This window comes from Herpailurus yagouaroundi, unplaced genomic scaffold, assembly GCF_014898765.1.
Source record: "Herpailurus yagouaroundi ecotype Mexico unplaced genomic scaffold, PumYag 188, whole genome shotgun sequence".
NCBI lineage: Eukaryota > Metazoa > Chordata > Mammalia > Carnivora > Felidae > Herpailurus > Herpailurus yagouaroundi.
Genome location: NW_024412419.1, coordinates 13,113,189 through 13,136,117, shown reverse-complemented (window position 1 = coordinate 13,136,117; position 22,929 = coordinate 13,113,189). Strand labels below are relative to the sequence as shown.

The window sequence follows — 22,929 nt, the reverse complement described above, 5'->3', positions numbered from 1 at the left end:
ACTATAATGAATAAGAGAGAAAAAAAGGAACTGAGATTTTAATGTCCAATATAAGCAAAGATGTAATAGAACTGGAATGCCCATGGACATTGGCACTGGAAATTCTTTGCAAAAGCTGTTTTCAGAAGTTTCAAAAGAACTGTTTACTTGATGAATTTAATAAGCAATAATCATGGATGGTGTATGTGAATGCCGTCCTGCTGCTATTTGGATTTGGGGGTGGAGGGTTAATGGGAGTTTTCTGGCTCATAATAACACCATTATTTTTTGAGCATTTACTATGTGCCAGGCACTGTGCCAAGTCCTTTACATGTCTTTATTTTGTTCCTTATTTAATCTTACAACAACTTCATGTGATAGGTGTTACTACCTTTCCCTGTTTTACATATGAGGAAATTTAGCCTCAGAGGAGTTAAGTAATATTTTAACAATCACAAAAATGATAAGTAGCAGCAGTTGCATTTAAACCCAAGTCTCCCTGACCCCAGAACCCTGATCCTCTATGCTTAACTGCCAGTTAATATCTCAAAGTATTAAGAATTCTTTTCAAATTCTTCTGGAATCCATCATTCCACCGTTGCTTTGTAATTCACCTCTTCTGTCTACTGACAGAGTGCATTTACTAACTAGGTCACCATAGGTTTTTTTGTGTTTTTTTTTTCCTTTCTTTCCTTTCCCTAGCCCAATTTCTGGTGTTCTTGTTCATTTATTTTTTGGAGCAAGCAACAGTCACCTAACTGGTCTCCTTGCCTTGAGTCCCAAACTCTGCAATCCATTCTTCTTACAGCACCCAGAATTATCTTCAGCTTAAAACCCTCTATTGGTTCCTTTTTTTTTTTTATGTTTATTTTTGAGAGAGGGAGAGAGAAAGACAGGGAGAGGAGAGAGGGAGTGAGAGGATCCAAAACGGGCTCTGTGTTGACAACAGAGAGTGCAATGTGGGTCTTGAACTTACAAGCCCCAAGATCATGACCTGAGCCAAAGTCAGAAGCTTAACCAACTGAGCCACCAGGTGCCCCAGTTCCTTTCCTTTTCAAGGCAAAATATCTAAGCATTCTTGTATACAGAACCTTCATTCTCTTACTGACTTAGCTGAGAGTATCCAGCTCCCTCCCTGCTTTACTCTTGACATGCTTATCTGAGTATCTCTCAACACCTTTGTCTGAAGCTATTCCCTCTACTAGATATCCCTCTCACCACATCCCCCAAATCTTACAAATTCTAAAGGTTGAGCTCAAGTGTAGCTTTCTCTAACCCCTAGCCTATATTAAATGCACCTCTCCGCTCTCTTAATAGCCTGTGCTATACATTATCCCAAGCATTATTACCAGTTGAGTAGTTATGCCTCTGCTCATGTGTCTCTCCCATTGTAGGTTGGGCCATTCATCACTTTATCCACAATGGATAACTCCAGCTCCTTCATTTTTATAGAGACAGAGACACTAAGTAATTTTTCCAAGGTTGCACAGCTTATTAATTGCTGTGTGGAAGCTGAACAGTGTCCTGCTGAGGATGGACTATGGAATTATTTCAGGCCACATACTGTTAATTAATAGATTCTGCTTTATTTAACCTCTCTGAGCTGTGGCTTACTCGTGTGTAAAATATGGTTAATAGATCTATGCCAGAGTGTTGTTGAGAGAATAGAATCAGATGACATAATGTATGAAGCTGCCTACCAAGACCATTTGGGGACCTCGATCTTCTTTCTTTCCTTTGCAGGTGTATAAATAAAGCTCAGTTTTGCTGAGGTCATCCATGATTTCTGGGCATTTCTTTTCTGCTGAACCTTGAAGAGTAACAAAGCCTTCTTTCTCTTTGATTCTAGGTCTACTCTGTAGGTTCCCATTCATTCCTCATGCATAGCAGCAGAAGGGACACTGACAAGCACATCAGAGAGGGAATTGCTTGAAATAGATTCTGGGGGGGAAGACCCAGTATTTTTTTCTGCAAATGGTCCAGGTAAGACTGACTTATGGGCTAAGCCTGTTTCCCTCGGCTTCTATGACTCGGAGTCATTTCATTTCTCTCTGCCCCTTGGTATAAATGGGATTAAACAGACTAATTTGCCAAATAAAGGTGTTAAATACATTAATTAAAGGCTTTGGTAATTCACAGTATTTCACTGGTGGAGGGCTCACACAGAGTTCCAAGTACATTGTTCCATTACACTTTCTTTCTGCCTGTTCCGAATAGAGAGACAATTCTTGTCATTTTGGAGGCTCATCCTACCATTTGTACCTAGCAAGTATCTTGATCTCAATATATTTTGAAAGCAGGTTAGTTTTCTCCAATGGTGGAATTCATTATAAGTGTTCAAGGTTGGAATGACATGGAACACATACCACTATGGTCCTCTTAAACTTCATAGCCCTAACAAAAGCCAAACTTCCCAACTGTGGAATCAACTGTCTTTTTCCGTGGAGTTAATACTCTGGAAGGTATAACTTTTGGTGGAATTTCTGCAGAAATTCTGAAAAGAGCCAGCCAAGCTTAGAAAAAAAATAGGATTATGATTTCCATGGAGGAGTATGAACTTTCTTCTTCCTACATTAGGAGGAATAACAACTACAAAAGAAGAAAAGAAGAAGCTTGACCACCTGTGCCCTTATTCCCTTTCCTGGGAAAGCCAGAGGCAAGTGTCCTTGTCTACCACAAAACTTTTAAGCCGTCCCAAGTTTAACATGGGATAATTGAGAAAATCCTGGAGGCCCAACCCATACTAGGTCCTTGAGGTAAAAAAGAGAAGTTTGAAACTCAGTTCTTCCCCTCCAGAAGCTTACAATCAAGGTGATAGAAACATGGCATGAACATAATAAATCAATTAACACTTATGTGGAAGACTTTGCTAACTGCCACCAGTTCTGTCCAACTCTCTTTTAAAGGGGCTCTAGAGATGAGGGAGTGATCCCAACTGACATGGGAGAAAAGGGGTAGAGAATATATTTTTCTCATTAAGGGCAAATTCTGTTCAGATAATCTTTGACTTATAATGGGATTACATCCAGATAAACCCATCATAGGTTGAAAATATTGGAAGTCAAAAATGAATTTAATATGCCTAACCTACCCAGCATCATAGCTTAGTCTACCATACCTTAAATGTGCTCAGAACACTTACGTTAGCCTACAGCTGAGCAAAATCATCTAACACAAGCCTATTTTATAGTAAAGGTTGAAGATCTCATGTAATTTCTTGAATACTGTGCTGAGAGTGAAGAGCAATCCTTGTATATGTGTGAAAGTGTTGTCAATGGTTTGCTCTAGTGATCACCTGGCTGACTGGGAGGTGCAGTCACTGCCACTGCCCAGTATAATGCAAGCCCAAGAAAAGACCTGAATTCAAAATTCGAAGTATGATTTCTACTGAACAAGTACATCAGTCTTGTACCATTGTAAAGTCAAAAACCTGTAAGTTGAGCCATCATGAGTCAGGGACTGTCTGTATACTATTTAATTCAGCAGTTTTTACAGCAACAAATACTGTGTGTGGCCGTAGGAAAGTGCCAGAGAATGTTTATTTAGATGAAAGGGAACTGAGTTGTAACAACAATACCTTTGCAGGGTGTCTAAATGGAAAAGGAAATACTTACTCCTTGTTTTTTATTAATGCGATTTTAAATATTTCTCAAGATAAATTTTCAGCATTATTCTGGTCACAGAATGGAGATACTGAACGCAAGTATGAGCCGAATTAGATGAGTGCCCCAGTCCCCTTGAACTGTAGGTGAGGAATTCTGATTTCTGTGCCGCTGCCCCTATCCCTACCCCTATAAGCCTCTAGTTATTTTTACCCTCTTCTTGTTTCTGTGTGATTTTTGCTTTCATGGACCACAGCAACCAGTGTCCTGAAGGAAGAGAAAATGTCTCTGTTGTTTTGAAAGTTGCTTGTGAAGGTAGGGGCTTCAGACCTCAGACCAACTCCAAAATGCTTAGTCAGGCCCTATGTAGGGGTAAAACTCTGAAACAAAGCTTCTTCGAGTTGCCTACAGATTCCACTGTTTTCCTCATCATCAGCCAAGACACTACACTAAGTTTCTTTATGTTTTTCTTTCTTGCCCATGAAATTACCTACAGCAAAAGCTGCAAAATGAAAGTCTACAAACCAAAATAATTCTGCATGTGGATTATGTTCAGTTTTCATACAGGGTTTTTTTTTTTTTAAGGAATTGAGTTGATTTTGAATATTTATATATCTAGAGATACCACTTAAAATCAGTATTGAAGGCTTCCTTAAAAGAAAACAAAATTAAGCATATTGGGACACTGGGCTTACCTTCCTCCAGGGTGGCTGGTGCCTAATGCTGAATAGCAGTCTCCCCTTTGTGTGAGATGCATACCTTCCTCTTTGCCACAGATCCTTCCAACCCCCAGTGTCCCCACAGCAAGATTGGGTGTCAACTTTCATTTGTTGTAATGTTGGGTTGTTGTCTTCTTATAGTCAAGTTCAGAGGAAAGCAAAATAGTTCCTTTATCTACATTTCTACCAAATGTGACCAAACAGAAGATATATTGCAAGCATATATTTCACTCATGTGTCAGTGATCAATCCAAGTACTTGGGAGACAGCAGGGTATATGGAAAAGATGTACATATGGAATTTATACTCAAGTGGGGACTTATAGACAGTAAACTATATTTATAAACAATGAGCAATTTAATAATTAAGATAATTTGAGGGAACAGAAGAATGTTATAACGGAGATAAAATAGAATAATGTGGAGTGAACAAAAGGGGGAAAGTAGAGGGGCGCCTGGGTGGCGCAGTCGGTTAAGCGTCCGACTTCAGCCAGGTCACGATCTCGCGGTCCGTGAGTTCAAGCCCCGCGTCAGGCTCTGGGCTGATGGCTCGGAGCCTGGAGCCTGTTTCCGATTCTGTGTCTCCCTCTCTCTCTGCCCCTCCCCCGTTCATGCTCTGTCTCTCTCTGTCCCAAAAATAAATAAAAAACGTTGAAAAAAAATTAAAAAAAGAAAAAGGGGGAGGTAGAGGGGACGATGTCAGAAAGGGAGGTAAGAGACAGATCAAGAAGCAACTTGCCAGGACAGAGTTTGGATTACATTATAAGTGCGGTGAACAGCCACTGTGGAGTTTTCAGCAGGCGCAAACAGACATAATTTGCTCTTTGAAAGATCATTGTGGCTGTGACGGGAGAAATGACTCTCGGGGAGCACAGGCAATCAGACAGTCCAGGGAGATAGGGTGGGGGTGGTGATTGGTGCTACTGCTCTAGAATGGCGGATGGTGAGAGACGTTCAGATTTAAGGTATGTTTTGGAGGTAGTGGCAACAAAGCTTAATGCTGGATTGAATTTGGGGTGTGCAAGAAAGAGAAAGATGAAAATGAATTTTGGGCCTGAGTGACTGGATGGGAGAGATGGGGAATGCTGAAATGGGGTTGGAGCTGGGGCTGCTGGAGAAGCAGATTTGGCAGACAGTGGCAACACTGTCATTCCAGCCATATTGCGACAGGGAGGATTGTAATGCCCCGAAGTGTAGCTGTTGAGTAGGCAGTAGGATATCAGAGCACGAAATCTAAGAAGAGGTTTGGTCTGGGGGAATTTGGTGGCTGGGATTGAGGGAGATTACCTAGGAAGGGTGTAAATAAAGAAGAGAGAAAAGAAAAGGGTGGAGAAAACAGCCTCGGCTCATCCCAACGCTTAAATTGGAAGAGGACAAAGATGCGTGAAAGGTGGTTGAGAAGGAAGGTACACTAGGATAGAAGGAAAACAACTTGAGGACAGTTTTCCTGAGACTGAGGTAAGAGACTATTTCAAAAAGGAGAGATCAACCCAGTCATATGCTACTGAGAAGTCAAATAAAGGTGACTGAACATTGATCATTGCCTTTGGCAAGATGTAGTTTTTTGGTGCAATGATTGAGCTATTTCAGTGGTATGGGGGGTAGAAAAGCCTAGAAGTAGGTTGAGAAGGTGATATTAGGGAACAACATCGAGGGGAAGTATTAACCGTTATTTTGAAGGGTTTTGATGTTAAGAACAACAGAGAAACGTAATTGTATCTGGAGGGCAATTTGGAGTTTCAGAAGCACATTGGTGTGCTGATTGGAGTGGTCCTTTAGAGAGGAGATGTATAAAATAGAAGCTCACATCCATACCAAGTAAGATGGGATGGAGGCAGGGTAAGTGGAGGGTTTGTACTGAAATCAGAACTTGCATCTTCCATTTACTAAGATGTCAAAAAAGTGATTCAGATGCTAGTGGGTTAATAGGCTGGTCCTGTGAAAATGAGGTAGCTTTCTTTGCAGTACCGTTCTTTTCTTTCTGGAGATGATCAGCTGACAGTGGTGATTAGTCCTTCAAGCTGTGAGAAGAAAAAAAAAGTGTGAAACAGCCATCTTGCTGTGTGGGAGAATGAATTCAGTAGAGAGATGCAATGACATCATTGAGCAGTATTGAGTGACCATTTGAAATATGTGGTCATAAATAGGGAATGATTCCTGTCAATAGAGTTGTATGATTTCAATCCAGTAACATTCAATAATTCATGTACAGGAATGGAATGAATGGTATATTTCACCAAGACTGGGTCCTTGATAGACAAGCACAGTAGAGGGAAGGAGGGCCAGAGGACATGAGTGTCTGTGCTAGAGCATTGATAGTGCTGAGACATGGAATCTAAGCTGAATTACTGAAGGAATAAAGGCATATGGGGAAGAATTGAAAGTACAAAGTCACCATTGATTTTGTATCCTGCGACTTTGCTGAATTCATGCTAAGTGAAATAAGCCATACAGAGAAAGACAGATACCATATGTTTTCACTCTTATGTGGATCATGAGAAACTTAACAGGAACCCATGGGGGAGGGGAAGGAAAAAAAAAAGAGAGAGAGAGAGGTTAGAGTGGGACAGAGCCAAAGCATAAGAGACTCTTAAAAACTGAGAACAAACTGAGGGCTGATGGGGGATGGGAGGGAGGGGAGTGTGGGTGATGGGTATTGAAGAGGGCATCTTTTGGGATGAGCACTGGGTGTTGTATGGAAACCAACTGGCAATAAATTTCATATATTTAAAAAAAATAAAATAAAATAAACTACCAAACTACCAAAAAAAACACCAAAAGTACAAAGTCAATAGGATCAGCGGTTGAGGGATTGCTGGTGTAGGAACCAGAGAGGAAGTTGGAAGGATGGAGATAATGGGGTTCAAGAGTGGAATTTACATTTTATAGGTCACCTTCTCATATGCTACTGTGATTGATAATTTTATGTATCGACATGGCTAGTCTATGGTGCCTAGTAATTTAGTGAAACAACAGTCTAGTTACAGCTATGAATTTCCTTTGCCTTTATGAAAGAAACAAGAAAGCCCACGCCTTCATTTGTCATGTTAAATGAGGACCTGGTCCTTGAAACTGTAGTAGCCATCATGTATCCAGGAGAGGAAAGCCAAAAACATTTCAGACCCTGACATTGTTTTACTGCTGAGTCAACCAATCCTGGAACTGCCTACTTCCATGTTTTATTATGTAAGGTAATGTTCCTATACTTCAAACTACTTTAACTGGGATTTTCACATTGTGGGATTCCTAGCCGACACACTTTAGTGACCTCCCTAGATATATTGGCCAAGGACCTGTCCCTACCCCCAGTTATTTTTTTTCTTCCTCACTTGTAACTATGTGATATTATTACATGTGTTCATTACCTGGTTTTAGTCCACCTTCCCCTTATTGAAATGAAACTCCCCAAAGCAGAGAGCAGCTCACCTCCAACATCCCTGAGGCCTCTAGGCCGACAATAGTACATGGTCTATGTATGAATGCGTGTTGTTAATTTTCAAAAAGGAAGTGAAAGGATGTGAGAACCAGAAATCTAGACCTATTTCCATACGTGTCCATGCTGCTTTCTCAATAGCTGGATGACACTGGCAAAGTTTCTTAATGTCTCAGTACTCAAATACCTCATGTTTATCACAGCTTGTCCACACGAGGCTGCGATGAGGTTCAGGTGAAAGGTCACATGTGAGAGCTTCATAAATGAAAGAGCAAGGCAAAAATGTAAGAGAGGATTACTTTTCCTTTATGAATAACACATGATTTTTATCTGAAATTACTTAGTGTTATTATTGTTTAAGGTCATAAAAGAATAATTCTCAATAAAAACCATTGAACTTTAACTGAAATAGATAATTGACATGAAATTAGAAATGCTATACCAGCATCGTACTGTAAGGTTTACTTTCCTGGATCATTTACATTTTCTCACTTGCCTGGACACTATAAAGAGCTTTTTCTCCCAGAGTATTCTGTAAGAAATTTTAAATTCTTAGCAACAACAAAAAAAGTTAGATCTGCCAAAGGCAGGGATAGATCAAAGAAAAAAAGGGGGGGGGGGGGAGGAAGGTACTGCCATTTCTATTCCATTGGCCAACAGTTTTTTTTTTTTAATATTCTATCTCAAGCTCTGTACTATGTTTTCTATTTTTAAAAATTCAAATCCAATCTTTATCAGGACAATGCGGCAAAGAGAGCAGAGCATTTCTCTTAACATTTACATTTATTCACCAAATACATAGATCAGACTAACCCACACAGTGGCACTGGAATATTTCTTTTTACCCATGGCCCAGGGGATGATATTCTTCTTGATCAAATAGATGAACAATATAGGTTAAAGAGGGAGAAAAGTATATCCCATGTATAGGTAATAAGTGACTCAATTAAAACTGTTTAAGAGGCCCTAATATAATCTGTGGTTCCAAATATTTTAATTGGGGTGATGTCACAGGTAGGCAACCCTTCTATGAGGCTATCATTTATGATAGAGCATATTAAATTTTTTTACGTGTATTTATTTATTTTAGAGATTGAGAGAGAGAGAGAGAGAACACATGGGACGGGCAGAGAAAGAGGGAAAGAGAGAGACAATCCTAAACAGGCTTCACACTGTCAGCGCAGAGCCCAATGTGGGACTCAAACCCACAAACCGTGAGATCATGACCTCGGCCAAAATCAAGAGGCAGTCATTTAACCAACTGAGCCACCCAGGCGCCCCTGTGATAGAACATATTAAATGACATTTAATTTCTTCTTCTTAAATTAAGAAGAATAATTTTTCTGTTTTATGTATTATATTTATTAAAATTTAATAAAATTTAATTTCTTCTTCTTAAATTAAGAAGAATAATTTTTCTGTTTTATATATTATATTTATTAAAATTTAGCTAAACCTTTCTTGGATACCAATGGTAAATGCAGAATATGACAATACTTGTTTCTTCTGGCATTTAATCTGGAACATAGCTATGATCTGTGATGTTCACACAAAAGCACATGCGCTTTATTTATGCAAGAGATCATCTGAACCTTATTTGGAGTTCATGAATTCATACTTGAGAAGGAGTTATAATAAGAAGAGTTCTTCCTGGTGGATAAGAACCAGCAGCAGCTGTAGAATCTTCATTTAACTCTCCCTGTGATGCTGTGAGGGAGGTGTGTTTAGATGTACTGGATTTGTGACATTTGGTGGAAATGTGACCAAAATTTAGAGCAAGTGCATCTCTACGGAGCACCTCTCCTTCCTTAGAGATTCCAGATTGGACTCTGAAAACAGAGTGAAAAACGGCAGAAAGGAAATGGAAAAATACTATCTCATTATTGGGTGTGTCAGTGCCCACAGGGGCTCTCTGAGAAAAAGGCCCTGACCTCCACCTGCTGTTTGACGAGAAACTTCTCCTTTCACGGGTTGTGGAAGGACCTAGGGTAGGTGGGAAGACAGGGAGAAAGGAAGCAGCTTTCTCCACTCTACATGCCACTGCTTTCACTGTGGAAACGAAATAGCAGAGGTTCACAGTGGCCGTATGTTTTTCTCAGTTTCACAGCTGGAAAGGGGCAGAGCCAGATTCTGAAGTCAAGTCTGCAGGATTCTAAGTGACTTGCAATGGCCCTGCTTGTCCTTTTCCCCTGCCCTATGCTATTTTCCCAAATTACCCTTTATTTGGCTTCCTAATGTGCAGCAACTGAAGAACGAAAAATAACAGGTGGTAAAGACATTGCTACAGGCATGCGCACAGACAGTTGCCCAAAGGGACAGAAATATCACACCAGAGTCATGGACATGACTTACAGCTACCAATAGAATTATGTTCTTTATGAACATACAAAAGAACAACATTGTGTGCTTCCTTTTACACACACACACACACACACACACACGCCCGCGCGCACACACACATCACTATTTGGCATTTATGGAAGGAGAAATCACTCCATATTCCTCAATAGCATCTAAGGTCATTCATCTGTTACAACTCGAAATTATTGATCACCAACAATATATTAGTCACGAAGAGAAATATTCAGTGTAGTTTATTTTAAAAGGCAGGGAAGATTATAATGAAAAGATTCTGTAAGCATATTTCATGACATAGCAGTCCCTTAGCAATGAATTGCTGAAAAACAGCAGAATTTATGACCGGATAAGGGTTTGAACTACTGCATTTTATGTAAGCCTTTAGATGATTTGCATTGCCTATTAGCATACAAACTAATACATATAATAATAAATAAGCCTTTTTTTTTCTTTTTTGAATTGTTTAACTCAGCATTGCCCAAACGTATTTGACCTTAAAAGCCCTTTTATCATACTCATAATTCAGGCCATGGGACTGGATTTCAAGAGAATTCCCTCTTGAGGGAGGTATAATAAATTCAGAAACATTTTCCTCAGAATGTTAAAGTTTTCTCCTTTTAAAATCTTTCAAAAAGAATAGCTCTGGCACTACTAGGGTAAGTTCCATGCTCCTGGAGCACTCCCTCGATGGCCCGGATCATCCACCGAATAAATGGAGTTTTACTCTATCATGCTACAGTATTCTCAGAGAAATTCCAACATTTGGGGGATGACATGGTTGTTTCGGGTCTATTAGTTGAATGGACTTATTTTCCAGTAATCCCCTTCCTGTAGAAGAACTCAGAAAATTCTAGTGTCTTACTTATTATGATAACCAAATCCGATCCGTGATTGAAATCCCACTGATTTTCCAGTAATTAGCCTTAAGCCTCAAAAAAATGACCTCAGATTATTGAAAACCTGCTTCCTCAGAGAAGATACTTTTCCCCTTAAATATATGTATGTATATCTATAGATAGATAGATAGATAGATAGATAGATATAGATAGATATAGATATAGATATAGATATAGATATAGATATAGATGAGTCAATAACAGAAAAAGTTACATTTCTTCTAAGGGCAGTTTAAAATAAGATCTACAGCTAACACTTCTCATGCTATCTCACCATCTGTGTCAGAAGGAAAAGTAGACAAAGGGACAAAAAAATAAACAATAGTGTTCAGCACTTCAAGGACCTTATATTTTCTCATTATTTCCTGAATAAAATAGTTACAGGGACTATCTTTACTCTAGAAGGCTATCTATTCCTCTCATTTTCAAAATATTTATGTTTGGCCTCAGTGCTCAGACCTGCCCATCAAACATAAAAGGGCTGACTGGCCTGATGTAATTATCATACCAAAAAAAAAAAAAAAAAGGAAAAAAAAAAAGAACATTATGTCCAAACTGCAGTGAACATCAAGAAGAAAATAGATGGACACTATTTTCTGCATTTTAAGCAAGTGCCCACATCAGGAAATCTAATAGACCATTCCAGAACCAGTAATCAAAGGACAGGCACCTTTTTGTTAGATACATTCAGTTCTTTCTGTTGTGAATAGATGCAATGAAGCATTTGAAACTGCCAAGTGACAGAGAATATTTAAATCTTTTTTGCCCTTCTCTCTCTACAGCAAATCAGCAGACTATGTTCTCTTCTACATATTGTCCGACAAGCAGCACTTTTTATATAAAGGGCAGATGAGCAAGTTAATGAATGCTGTACGGTTACTGTACAGATACCTACCTGCCAGCTACTCTGGCACTAAGAGGAAGTCAAATGGTCAGGGTACAAGAGAGACTTATTACTCAAACCTAAAGGGTTTTGAAATTGCAGTTATTGTTTTATGTCTGATGGCACAAGGTCCCAGTGAGTCTTCATGGTTCCCAGAGAGCTACACCCCCCTGAACACCCTGTGAAAAAATTCCCTTTGTGCCTGGAATTTTGACCTTACAGGGCAATGCAGGCTGGTGGGAGTCCCACCTGGGCCTCAACAAAGTAGACGTCATTGTTCAGGGGCCAGAGGGATAGCCCATCGGAAACTTGCCAATGTATTTGACCCTGCCATGTGTCAAACTCAGAAGACTGAATTCTTTTATTTTTCCATGCCTTATTTTAGACCAGATTTCTAGGACATCCTGGCTCTCTCTCTGACACCCCCTACCACCCTGCACTTCTAAAATTGTCACTGGTCTGTTATCTGGGGATCCTTTGATTCTCCATACCTTGTCCAGATCGGGAAAAGATCTGACATACCATATGGTTAGATTTGATGTCCTTCTCCAGGGGCTATAATTCTGTGCCTATGATTTGCCAACACCCTGTGGAACTCCTCCTCTTCCCAGTATGCCATAGAATTGATTTTGCAATAGAATGTTCTAGTCTCCTGTGGTGAGCCAGTGCAGAGAGCAGAGGGAGGGTGGCAGAGAGAGCAGGAATGGGATTGGGCATTGAATATAGAGACCCAGATCATGGTTCAAGACAGTAAACACCTTAGGTACCATGTTCAAATGGAAGTATAAAAGGAAATGAAATCCTGGGATCAGGAATTGAGATAAGGCCAAAGCCAAAATGATACAGGCTAGGGATAAGCTAAGAGAATTCTGGGAACCATATAGAACAGTCTGCATTGCCTGGCTTTATTGGTAAGTTAAAAATCACCCTTGGGCAATGCATTGGCTTAAACATACAATGCCCAGAATACACATATTAAATAAATTCTAAAAAGACAAGGATGGAATTCTGGGAAGCAGTTTTTGAATAAGAGGATGATAGAGCACAGAAAGTTAATACCCTTAAGGACTCACAGTAAAGAATAAACCAGAAAATATCTCTGTTCTCAAAGACCTGAGTCTAGGTGAGATATCAGCATGCATACAAGTCGGTACAATACCACGCGATAAATGTTGTACTAGAAATTAAAGCTAAGTGTTATGCAAGGGCAGCAAATACTGTGTGGAAAACCCTGAGATCTTGCAGAGGAGGTAACGATTGGGTTGGGTCACAGAGCAGAGGTGGCAGCACATGAGGGTCAAAGAAGGAGGGCTGGATCCAGCTGCTGGATCAGAATGACAAGAACAGAGATGTGTTCAAGGGGTAAGACAGTTTGGTCTGGTATGAATGATGATGATCTCAGCATTTTTTATAATGATAACAAAGAAAGTGGAAGCAACATAAGTATCTATAAACAGCAAATGGAAACTATACTGTGGCATTAAAACACTTAAATATACTTGCATAAATAGTGAAAAGACAAAATATACAACCATTGGGAACACGTCTGAGATGGAACAGAGAAGACATCTGAAAAAAATATGCTCCTGCATACCAGTAACTAGAATATGGACCAAAATGTCAATAGCAACTTTTTATAACTCTGGAAATTAACCAAAAGCTTGCAACAATCCAAAGACTATTTGTTCAAGAAAAACAATTGGGAAGAACAACTGGATCTCAATAAGAATAGTGAGCTTTTTGGCAACTTAACTTGCCAGTTTCCATTCCCCTTTCTCCAGTTCTGTGATGGCCTTAAAGACTGACAACCTCACAACGACCCCAGCTGTGAAAACTAGCAGCATGTCGGCCACCACAGGGAACAGAACAGACTAGAAGCTCACCCCAATATCCCATCCTCAGGGAACTATCAAGATTGGACCCATATTTGACATGTCATACCCACTCTCGGGGCACATCTTTATTTTCTCAGTGCAAACCATTGTTTTCCTTTGGACCTTCTCTGGAAACACTCAGTGGGAATTTTACATTGTGGGCAGCAGGGGCAGCTGTACCAGCTGTGGCTAACAACAGGCAGAAGAAAGAACTTAAAAAGGAAAAACTGGGGAATGTAGTGTTCATAGCGAGCTTTGCAAGCCTCTGACATATTCTTGAGAATCTGGCAATCCACCACATGCATGTGAGGGGCGGTGCAAATGCCTAGGAAGATATGAGAAGGCCCTAATCTCTCGCTTCTGGCTGACCTGAAGGCTTTGGATGAGCAGGAAGAGAAGGCTAAAGCAGAGTTGGAAACTGACAGCTGGAGATTTGAAAACACATCCCAACAAACCCAGAGCCTCATAACAAAGTGGTAGATGTGTTGGTGCAAGAGATGAAAATATATCTCTGTCCAAGGATTTGGTGATCACTAAGTTGATTAAAGACCTTAGTGGTTACACCAGGGCAAAGAACAAACAGTAAACAAACAGTAGAAACAAGAACAACCAAAAACAATAAACAAGGCGGAGAGAAGAAATATAAATCTATATTTATAAATATAAATAAATCAGAGATGCCACATATTTTTTAAATATACAAATTTTAACAAAAAATTTATATTATGAGAAATGCAAAGAAACAGGAATATATGGTCCATACACAGGAAAAAAGCATTCTCTAGAAACTGTCCTTAAGGAAACACAGGAATTGGACTTACAAGGCAAAGATTTTAATTCATATATTACGTCTATGCTCAAATGACTGAAATAAATCATGTCTAAATAACTAAAGGAAAGTATGAAGCTGAAATTGATTTTACTGGAAACATTAAACTTGGGGCACCTGGGTGGCTCAGTTGGTTTGGCATCCGACTCTTGATTTCAGTTCAGGTCATGATATCATGGTTCATGGGATTGAGCCCCACATTGGTTTCCATGCTGGTGGCATGGAGCCTGCTTGGGATTCTCTCTCTCTCTCTCTCTCTCTCTCTCTCTCTCTCCCTGTCTGTCTCTCTCTCTTTCTGCCTCTTCCCTGCTTGTGTGTGCTCTCTCTCTCTCAAAGTGAATTAATAAACTTAAAAAAAAAAAAAAGAAGGAAAAATTAAACTAACCTGCCATCATATTGTGCTATTTTCATGGGGATGTTTCTTTAAAAGTACTATAATGGGACTGTACTCACCCCATCACCTACTCATTCATATTCTACCAGTTTTTGAGGGCCAGGACAGTCCAGCTGGAGCACTGATCTAGGCTGCATTAAAAGTCCTTTCCAGGGGCTCCTGGGTGGCTCAGCCGGTTGAGCATCCAACTTCAGCTCAGGTCATGATCTTGCAGTCTGTGAGTTCGAGCCCCACGTCGGGCTCTGTGCTGACAGCTCAGAGCCTGGAGCCTGCTTCGGATTCTGTGTCTCCCTCTCTCTCTACCCCTTCCCTGCTCATGCTCTGTCTCTCTCTGTCTCAAAAATAAATAAAAACATTAAAAAAAAAAAGTCCTTTCCACTCACCTGACATTAGGCATGACCTGCCTTGTAGTGCTAGGTATATTTTTTCTCCTATTTATTTATTGTCCTTTATCTAGACTATAAACACTTGGAAAATGTAACCACATCGATTTGCCTTTGTCACCCCCAGAATGTTTGCACAGTGATATGCACATAATCCATTCTAAAGCATTATTTGTAAAAGTGTTACATGAATGAACCAGTACAACATCTTGCCAAAATTTAGATCCTGTGTCTCGGTGTATACGGGCATTTTCCTGTTCAGTACACTACAGAAAAGATGGAAAGACATACAGAAACAGAATTAGGATTGCAGTGGTGGAAAAAAGATGTTGGCTAATGACAAAGTCTTAATACGGCTCCAAACTATTTTAAGCAGGTATTTTTAGAAAGTCCCATGTAACAACAATAAAAATGATAAATCAAATACTTAATATTTATGTTGCTCTTACAAAGTCCTGTTTAAATATTTTATGTGTATTTTATCCCATAAGAATGCTTAGAGCTACCTTCACCTAAGTACACATGAGGAAATAGAGGTGTACAGGGATTGTGTAATTAGCGCACTGCTAATCAAGTTCAGCTTGAGAGTCCATGTTCATGTGTCTCTTTGTATACCACGTTTAGACCTTCCTGTGTAAATGTGGAAACTGCCCTCAACTATGGCATCTGCATTTCCAGTTCTCGTGGCCCCATTTCCAGGGCAGGGCTATTTAAGATGGATGTAGCCACTGGACTTATTTCAGAACTCTTATTCCCTTCATCCGGTTTATTCTTCAGGCAAATCGGAAATAACTTCTCTGCCAACCCAACGTCATCAAGAATTTTAAAAAAGCAGATCTTTGGACTCCTTGTGTCCATGAATGCACTCTCCTGATGTGCCAAGATAAATTACGAGGATGTGAGGGAAAGGAGACATTCACCCTGTGTAGATCGTCTGTAGTACTTTGTCCAAAGGAGAGGCATGGGAATCTTAATTCAGGTGAAGTTTCCAGGCAACCTAAGCAGAGCATGGCTGAGTCTTTAAGGTTTCCATTTCTAGATCAGAAAACAATTCAAGTCAGCTGTTGAGACTATCAACCTAAAATGGATTTTGGAGACCTGATTTGATTTTAAAATATCAGACTCTGGAAACCAATTTATGAGAGGGAATTGGTGTGAATAACAAGCTCTAATCCCATAAGCATGCGGATAAAGTGTTCCTTCATTTGGCCTTTCTCACTGTTTTATATTAAAGCCTGTTGAGAAATGCCTGACTATGCATTCATGTGGACAGATTTCACCTTGCTCTGGTAAGAATTATCTTGGATCTTATATAAATCTCTTCTTTATGAGAGTTGGGTCCTCTTAAACCTTAACATGATAATTTGGGCCACCGTAATATACTGTGGGGAGAGCAATATGTGAACAGAACAATGGTAACATGTCTCCAACTTTCTCATGGAGAAGCATCTGGAAGGACTGGGGCCACAGCCTTGTGGGCCTTGTTGACCTTTAAGAACAGGGCAGGGAGGCTATGAGGGCTGCTCATGATACAGGCCCTGGGGTTCCAGAAAAGCCAAACATCCTGGGAATTTTGTGCATTGAGTGAAAACCTTGCAAACTCTTGTGTCTCTGCTGTTCCACTGTCATGACGTGACAACAATTAAGGTACCACCTTTCGTGTGTCAGCAGTGGTTGTAAGAAGGAAACATTTTTCTTCTTCCTTGTAGCTCTAACTTCTGAACCTATTCCTGACTCTGCTCTCATGCTCCCTATTTCCGGTTTCAGAGATGGTCATTTACTTCTCAAAGCAGCTGCAATGTCTCTGCCTCCCTGATTTTTCATCACCTTTCCAGACATGCCCATGAGAGCCTTGAGTGTTCTCTTTCCAGGAACAGTATTTATATGTTGTGTTTCAGCACCATGAACATTTTCCCACTCCTGAAACCTCTTGATCTGTTTAGTGTGAATGAATTATCTTTTTCACACTTGGAATGTTTCCTTTGATTCTGAGTATGTGTTTGTGGTGCTAAGACTTCTTAATTCTGACTTTTTGGGCAAAACCTCTTCTCTTTCTTCAGGGGAAGCCTGAAGCTGTCCTCTGGAAGAAAGGCATCCCCCTGGAAATCATCCTCTCGGTCTCCCATCAAGGCTCTTCTCTGCCTGTTAATCCATACAGGATGGACTGGAGGTGGCTTCTCGACAGTAGAGTGAAGCTATGGCATTTTCTTTCTTTTTTTTTTTTAATTTTTAATGTTTATTTATTTTTGAGAAGGAGAGAGCATGAGTGGGAGAGGGGCAGAGAGAGAGGGAGACACAGAATCTGAAACAGGCTCCAGGCTCTGAGCTGTCAGCACAGAGCCTGACATGGGGCTCGAACTCACAAACAGTGAGATCATGACCTGAGCCGAAGGCAGCGCTTAACCAACTGAGCCACCCAGGTGCCCCAAGCTATGTCATTTTCTAATACAACCACATTGCATTAGCTGGAGTTCTCCAGAAAAACAGAACCCATAGAATATAGACGAGGAGATGTGTTATGGGTATTGGCTCATGTGATTTTGGAGGCCCCCAAAGTCCCACAGTCTGCCACGTATAAGCCAAGACAATTAGAAAGTCTGAAATGTTAGGGTTATGAGGACGGGGAGAAAGATATCATTCAAACTGTGCCTTCAGAAAAGGGATATGGGAATAGGTGTCAGATAGAAGAGTGAGGTGACACAACAATACACTGCACAAATCAATCACCTCGGTTTGAATTCCCAAGAGCTGACATAAGAATAAATGGAAAGAAACTTTCTAATGTGTTGGATAGAATTGTCAGCATTCAATTTTCCTTGCGTATGGGAGTTGCGGTCCAGCTAATGGGATTGACTGGTGCCAGAGGAATGGTTTGTTAATTTCCCGTGCACGATCAGCATATTTCCGAAGCAGTCCTACCACCTGATTATGTCCTGCTTAGGCTAGCAGTAAAAATTGTGTTACATAATTAGGGCAGACATGGCTGCCAGGAAATTGGGTGAGGCATAAAGATAAATTTCCTGGGGCTGAAAGTTAAGAGACAAGAGAATGAAGGTGATTGAGAGGAATCTTCACTTGTTCTACTGTCATGATGTTGATACTGGCTTTTCATTTCACTTTTTAATTCTTTGTAGGCTCCTGTATGGCACGGACTGACTTGTGCATGAGGTTGAAATTTATATAGGGTGATCCACATCAGTTACACACACCTCTCTATCCTCACTAGCCTAGACTAACTGAAATAAGCATAACCATGTGCCTCTAAGAGAATTTTCTTAAATGTAAAATGATGGTGATATTTACTTCATGAGGCCATCAGGAATCTTAATAAGGCAACAACATGAAAGTCTTTAGTATAGGGTCTGGCATGCAACAAGCACTCAGGAAATATTTGTTCTTTTGTTGTTCTACCTTTGTAAATTGGAGATTGGACTTACCGATCTCTGAAGCCTCCCCATCCTAATATCCTAAAGCTGTGAATTCCAAGATGTTTGCCACTAGCCACATGTGGTTATTTAATTTCAATTTCAAATAATCAAAATTAAATATAATTAAATATGTACTTTCTCATTTGCACTAACCACATCTCATGTGTTCCAAAGCTACATGTGGTTAGCAGCCACTGTATCAGACAGGGAAGATACAGAACATTTTCATCACTGCAGAAAGTTCTATTGGGTAGCATTCACTGAGTCTGAGATATTACTCTGAGGCTTATTCTTTAGAACTTAATTTCGAGTCATTGGGTCAGATATACATTAGAAGAATAAACACATACCTCGGTCCCAATTGAGTTGAAGCTCCCGATGGATCATTTGTTTCTTTATATACACGTTTGAGGGCCAAGACTAATCTCTACCTCATGCATATCTGTGAACCTCTGAAGTAATTCGTGCTTTTCTCAGGTAGTAGTTATACAGTATGGCAAATGAAAAGCCTGGAAAGAATCTTGTGATACGGAGTTCCAAAGAGCAGTGTTAGCTTCCTAGCCATCCCTTGCTGTAGGGAGAAATACGGCAGAAGGATTGATCTGATCCTGCAGCCTCCACACTCTGTCAGGCATGGTACTGCAGACATTCTCACACATTATCTCATCTAAAACTTCAAAGTCCTTCCAAAGAGGCCTCAATGCTCCAGTTTTACAGGAGGAAAACTAGATTAGAAAAGTAACTTATCTGAATCACAATGCAAGTTGACAGGTAAAATCAGGATTCATATCCAAGGCTTTCTGCCGAAGTCTAAACTCTTTCCATTTGCAAAAGTCTACATGAAAAGCCACAGTATGTCAAGTTCTGCATAACTTATACAAGTGGCAAGCAAACACAATGAAGAGGGGCATCATGGGAGGCTTCATGCACAAGAAAGCATTTGATTGTGTTGGCAATAAGAAGGGAAGGAGAGGAGAGGACACCTCAGGAGAAGACAAGGGCATACAGAGAGCCATGTAATGAGTGACTTTTCAATTTAATGTGACCAAAGGAACCAATTTGTTCTCTTTTCTCTCTTGGGACTCTACTTGGAACTTGAGGCTAGTGGCTTGGCACCAACTGTCTCAGTGCCTTGGCACACCTAGCTGGTCAAGATAAATTTCTTGATATAATTCTCATTTGTGTTGTGGATAATGGCCCCTCATAACTGCTGGTCTGTTTCACTGTGGCATTTCTTTCTTCATTGCAACCATCCTTGTAAATCATGCAGGACTATGCTGTGGTCAGTGTATCTCACAAGTCTGTGAGCAGGCGGAGACAATTGAGATGTAGTCAGATTCCCTGTTCTGTAATTCCTTAATTAAATCACCAAAGCCCCTGTTTCCTTTAGCAGTCAAGGTCAGTGAAGAGGGATCTCTCCTCATCCTCTAGGGAAGGACTGGCTAATAGAATTCTCTGTGATGATAGAGGTATTTTATATCTGTGCTGTCCTCTATTGTAGTCACTTGACTTAAAATGTGATGAGTAATTTTTAATAACATTTAATTTTAATTAACTTAAAATTTAAACAGTCACATGTGGCTAGTGGCTACCATATTGGACAAAACAGCTGTAAGGGGTCTAGATTGTTGGTCTTCTGCCCTCTACAGCTGTCTAGAAATTAATATTAATTCTAAGCCAAGTTAACCTTTACTTTTGGAAGTAGTTCATTGGTGCCCTACATCTGGAAAGGGTCTGAGGACACATACTAATTTTAAACTCTGCATTGTCACTGGTTTTGCTGCTTGTAATGCTCTCTCTGAAGACAATGACCTCAATGATGCCAAATCACATCATCACTTCTCTACCCTTAATTTATTCAATGTGGGTTTGGCTTATCACGTCAGGGACACCAGTTGTGGGTTCAACACTCGACTTTGTGGGTTTGGCTTTCGGCTTTGTCCAGCAAAGCCCGGGATGGCAGAAAGGATTACTTAAGATTCCACAAGTCAAGAGAGGTGAGAAGGAAGCTAAGGGAAGTTTCCCCAAGCTGCTCTCAAGCTCCAACATTTATTAGGCATACACCATAGGGAAAACATTGCATAATATGTCAGTGGCTAAGTGCCAGTAAAAATGTATAGAAAGCATGCAAAAAAAACAAGGTTTTCCCAAGAATACCAAAGAGCAGATGCCAAAAGTAGGGTGGAGAACAAGATAAGATATTCCACAGATAACCTGGTCTAAGGAATTCAAGACACAGACAAAGACCCAACCCCACCAGATGCATTAACTAGATACTGGTCCACTGTTTTCAGCAGGGCCAGAAAGCAGCATAATGCCTTCCCTATAATCTCCTTAACCAGGACATAGCTATTTGATTTGCCACAACTCAAACTCTCTACAACATTCTACAATGATGATTCCATTGTTACTGAGATCCATCATTCCATTAGCTTTTGGGACCTTATACTCTTCTGTTTCTTTCCCTGTCTCTGTGTCCCCTCTTTTTCAGTCTTCTCCAATTTCTTTACTCATTGTAATCTAGAGGCCTCTTCTTTAACACTCTCTCCCTAGGTGACCTCTTCAATTCACTTAGCACTAAATACTATCTACATGTCAGTGATCTAATACTTATATCTCCAGCTCTGACCTCTTCCAAGAGGCTCAGACACATATACCTAAGTCCTCCTTGCCATATCCACTTAAATGTCAAATATGCATCTAAAAATGAACATATTTGAAACAGAGCTCTTGATTCTTCCCCACGTGCTACTTCTGCTCATTCTAAAATTTCATCCATTGTGTTCTTTCCTAGCTCAGTAAATGGCTTCCCATCCTTCCAATTTCTTAAGCCAAAACTTTGGAGTTATCCTTGATTACTCACATTATATAATGTTTCATACACAATGCATCAGCAAGTCCTCTTGATTCTATATCCAAAACATTTTGCTAATAAAGCCTCTTTTCTTCATTTCCACTGCTATGGTCCCAATCTATGCCACTACCATTTCTCTTGTCATATTATCATTTCTTATCTGGACTATTGAAGTGATTCTGAGTTCTCAAGTGTTCCACGGTTTCAATCTCTCTCTGAAAAAAAAAAAAAAAATCCAACTTCTTTTTCTGAAGTAGGAAGCCCTTCATGATCCAGTTAGCAGCTGCCTGTCTCCAACCTCATCTTCTGCTTCAGGTTCCTAGTCTCTCTGGCCATGCCCACCAGCTTTCTGTTCCTTGGTCATATTGAATGTATTCCTGACTGAGCCTTAAACCAACTGTTCCTCTGGCTACCACACTCTGTACCCTCATCATCTCAGCATGTCAGGTTCCTTTTTTATTATTGAAGTCTCGGAAGAAAAACAAAGTACTTGGCATAAGTACTGAGCCTAAGGAGCACTTTGGTTTCTCTTGATCACCTCATCCTGTTGTAAATGTATCATGGCACTCATCACCTAAGAGACTTTGATCATGTATTTGTTTAATGTCTTTCTTCCATAAGAATGGACACTAAGCAAGAGCAAGAATCTTTTCTCAGTCACTGGTTGTAACCTCAAAGCCTAATATAACCCCAGACACATAGTGGATACTAAATATTTATTAAATGACTAAATTGAAGAATCTTACATGTGGAAGGCAGTTAACAATTTTTTTTAAATGCTTCCTGAACTATTACATCATTTAAGTTTTAAAAACACCCGTAGGTAGGGGCATCTGGGTGGTTCAGTCAGTTGGGCGTCCAACTTCAGCTCAGGTCATGATCTCACAGTTTGTGGGATCTGCATCAGGCTCTGTGCTGACGCTCAGAGTCTGGAGCCTGCTAAGGATTTTGTGTCTCCCTCTCTCTCTCTGCTCTTCCCCCCCTTTCTCTTTCTCTCTCTCAAAGAAATAAATACACATTTAAAAAAAACACCTGTAGGGGCGCCTGGGTGGCGCAGTCGGTTAAGCGTCCGACTTCAGCCAGGTCACGATCTCACAGTCCGTGAGTTCGAGCCCCGCATCGGGCTCTGGGCTGATGGCTCAGAGCCTGGAGCCTGTTTCTGATTCTGTGTCTCCCTCTCTCTCTGCCCCTCCCCCGTTCATGCTCTGTCTCTCTCTGTCCCAAAAATAAATAAACGTTGAAAAAAAAATTAAAAAAAAAAAAAACACCTGTAGGTAAACAGTACTATTATGCACATC

The 22,929-nt window shown here is 40.2% G+C and overlaps 1 long non-coding RNA gene across 1 annotated transcript in view; it reads left to right on the top strand.

Annotated features, from left to right (window-relative positions):
• Positions 1 to 22,929, top strand: part of LOC121044138 (uncharacterized) — a 213,909-nt gene that overhangs the window by 105,311 nt on the left and 85,669 nt on the right. The window contains exon 2 of the long non-coding RNA XR_005797160.1: positions 1,829 to 1,962. This is a non-coding gene — a long non-coding RNA (uncharacterized LOC121044138). The remainder of the gene's footprint in view (positions 1 to 1,828; positions 1,963 to 22,929) is intronic.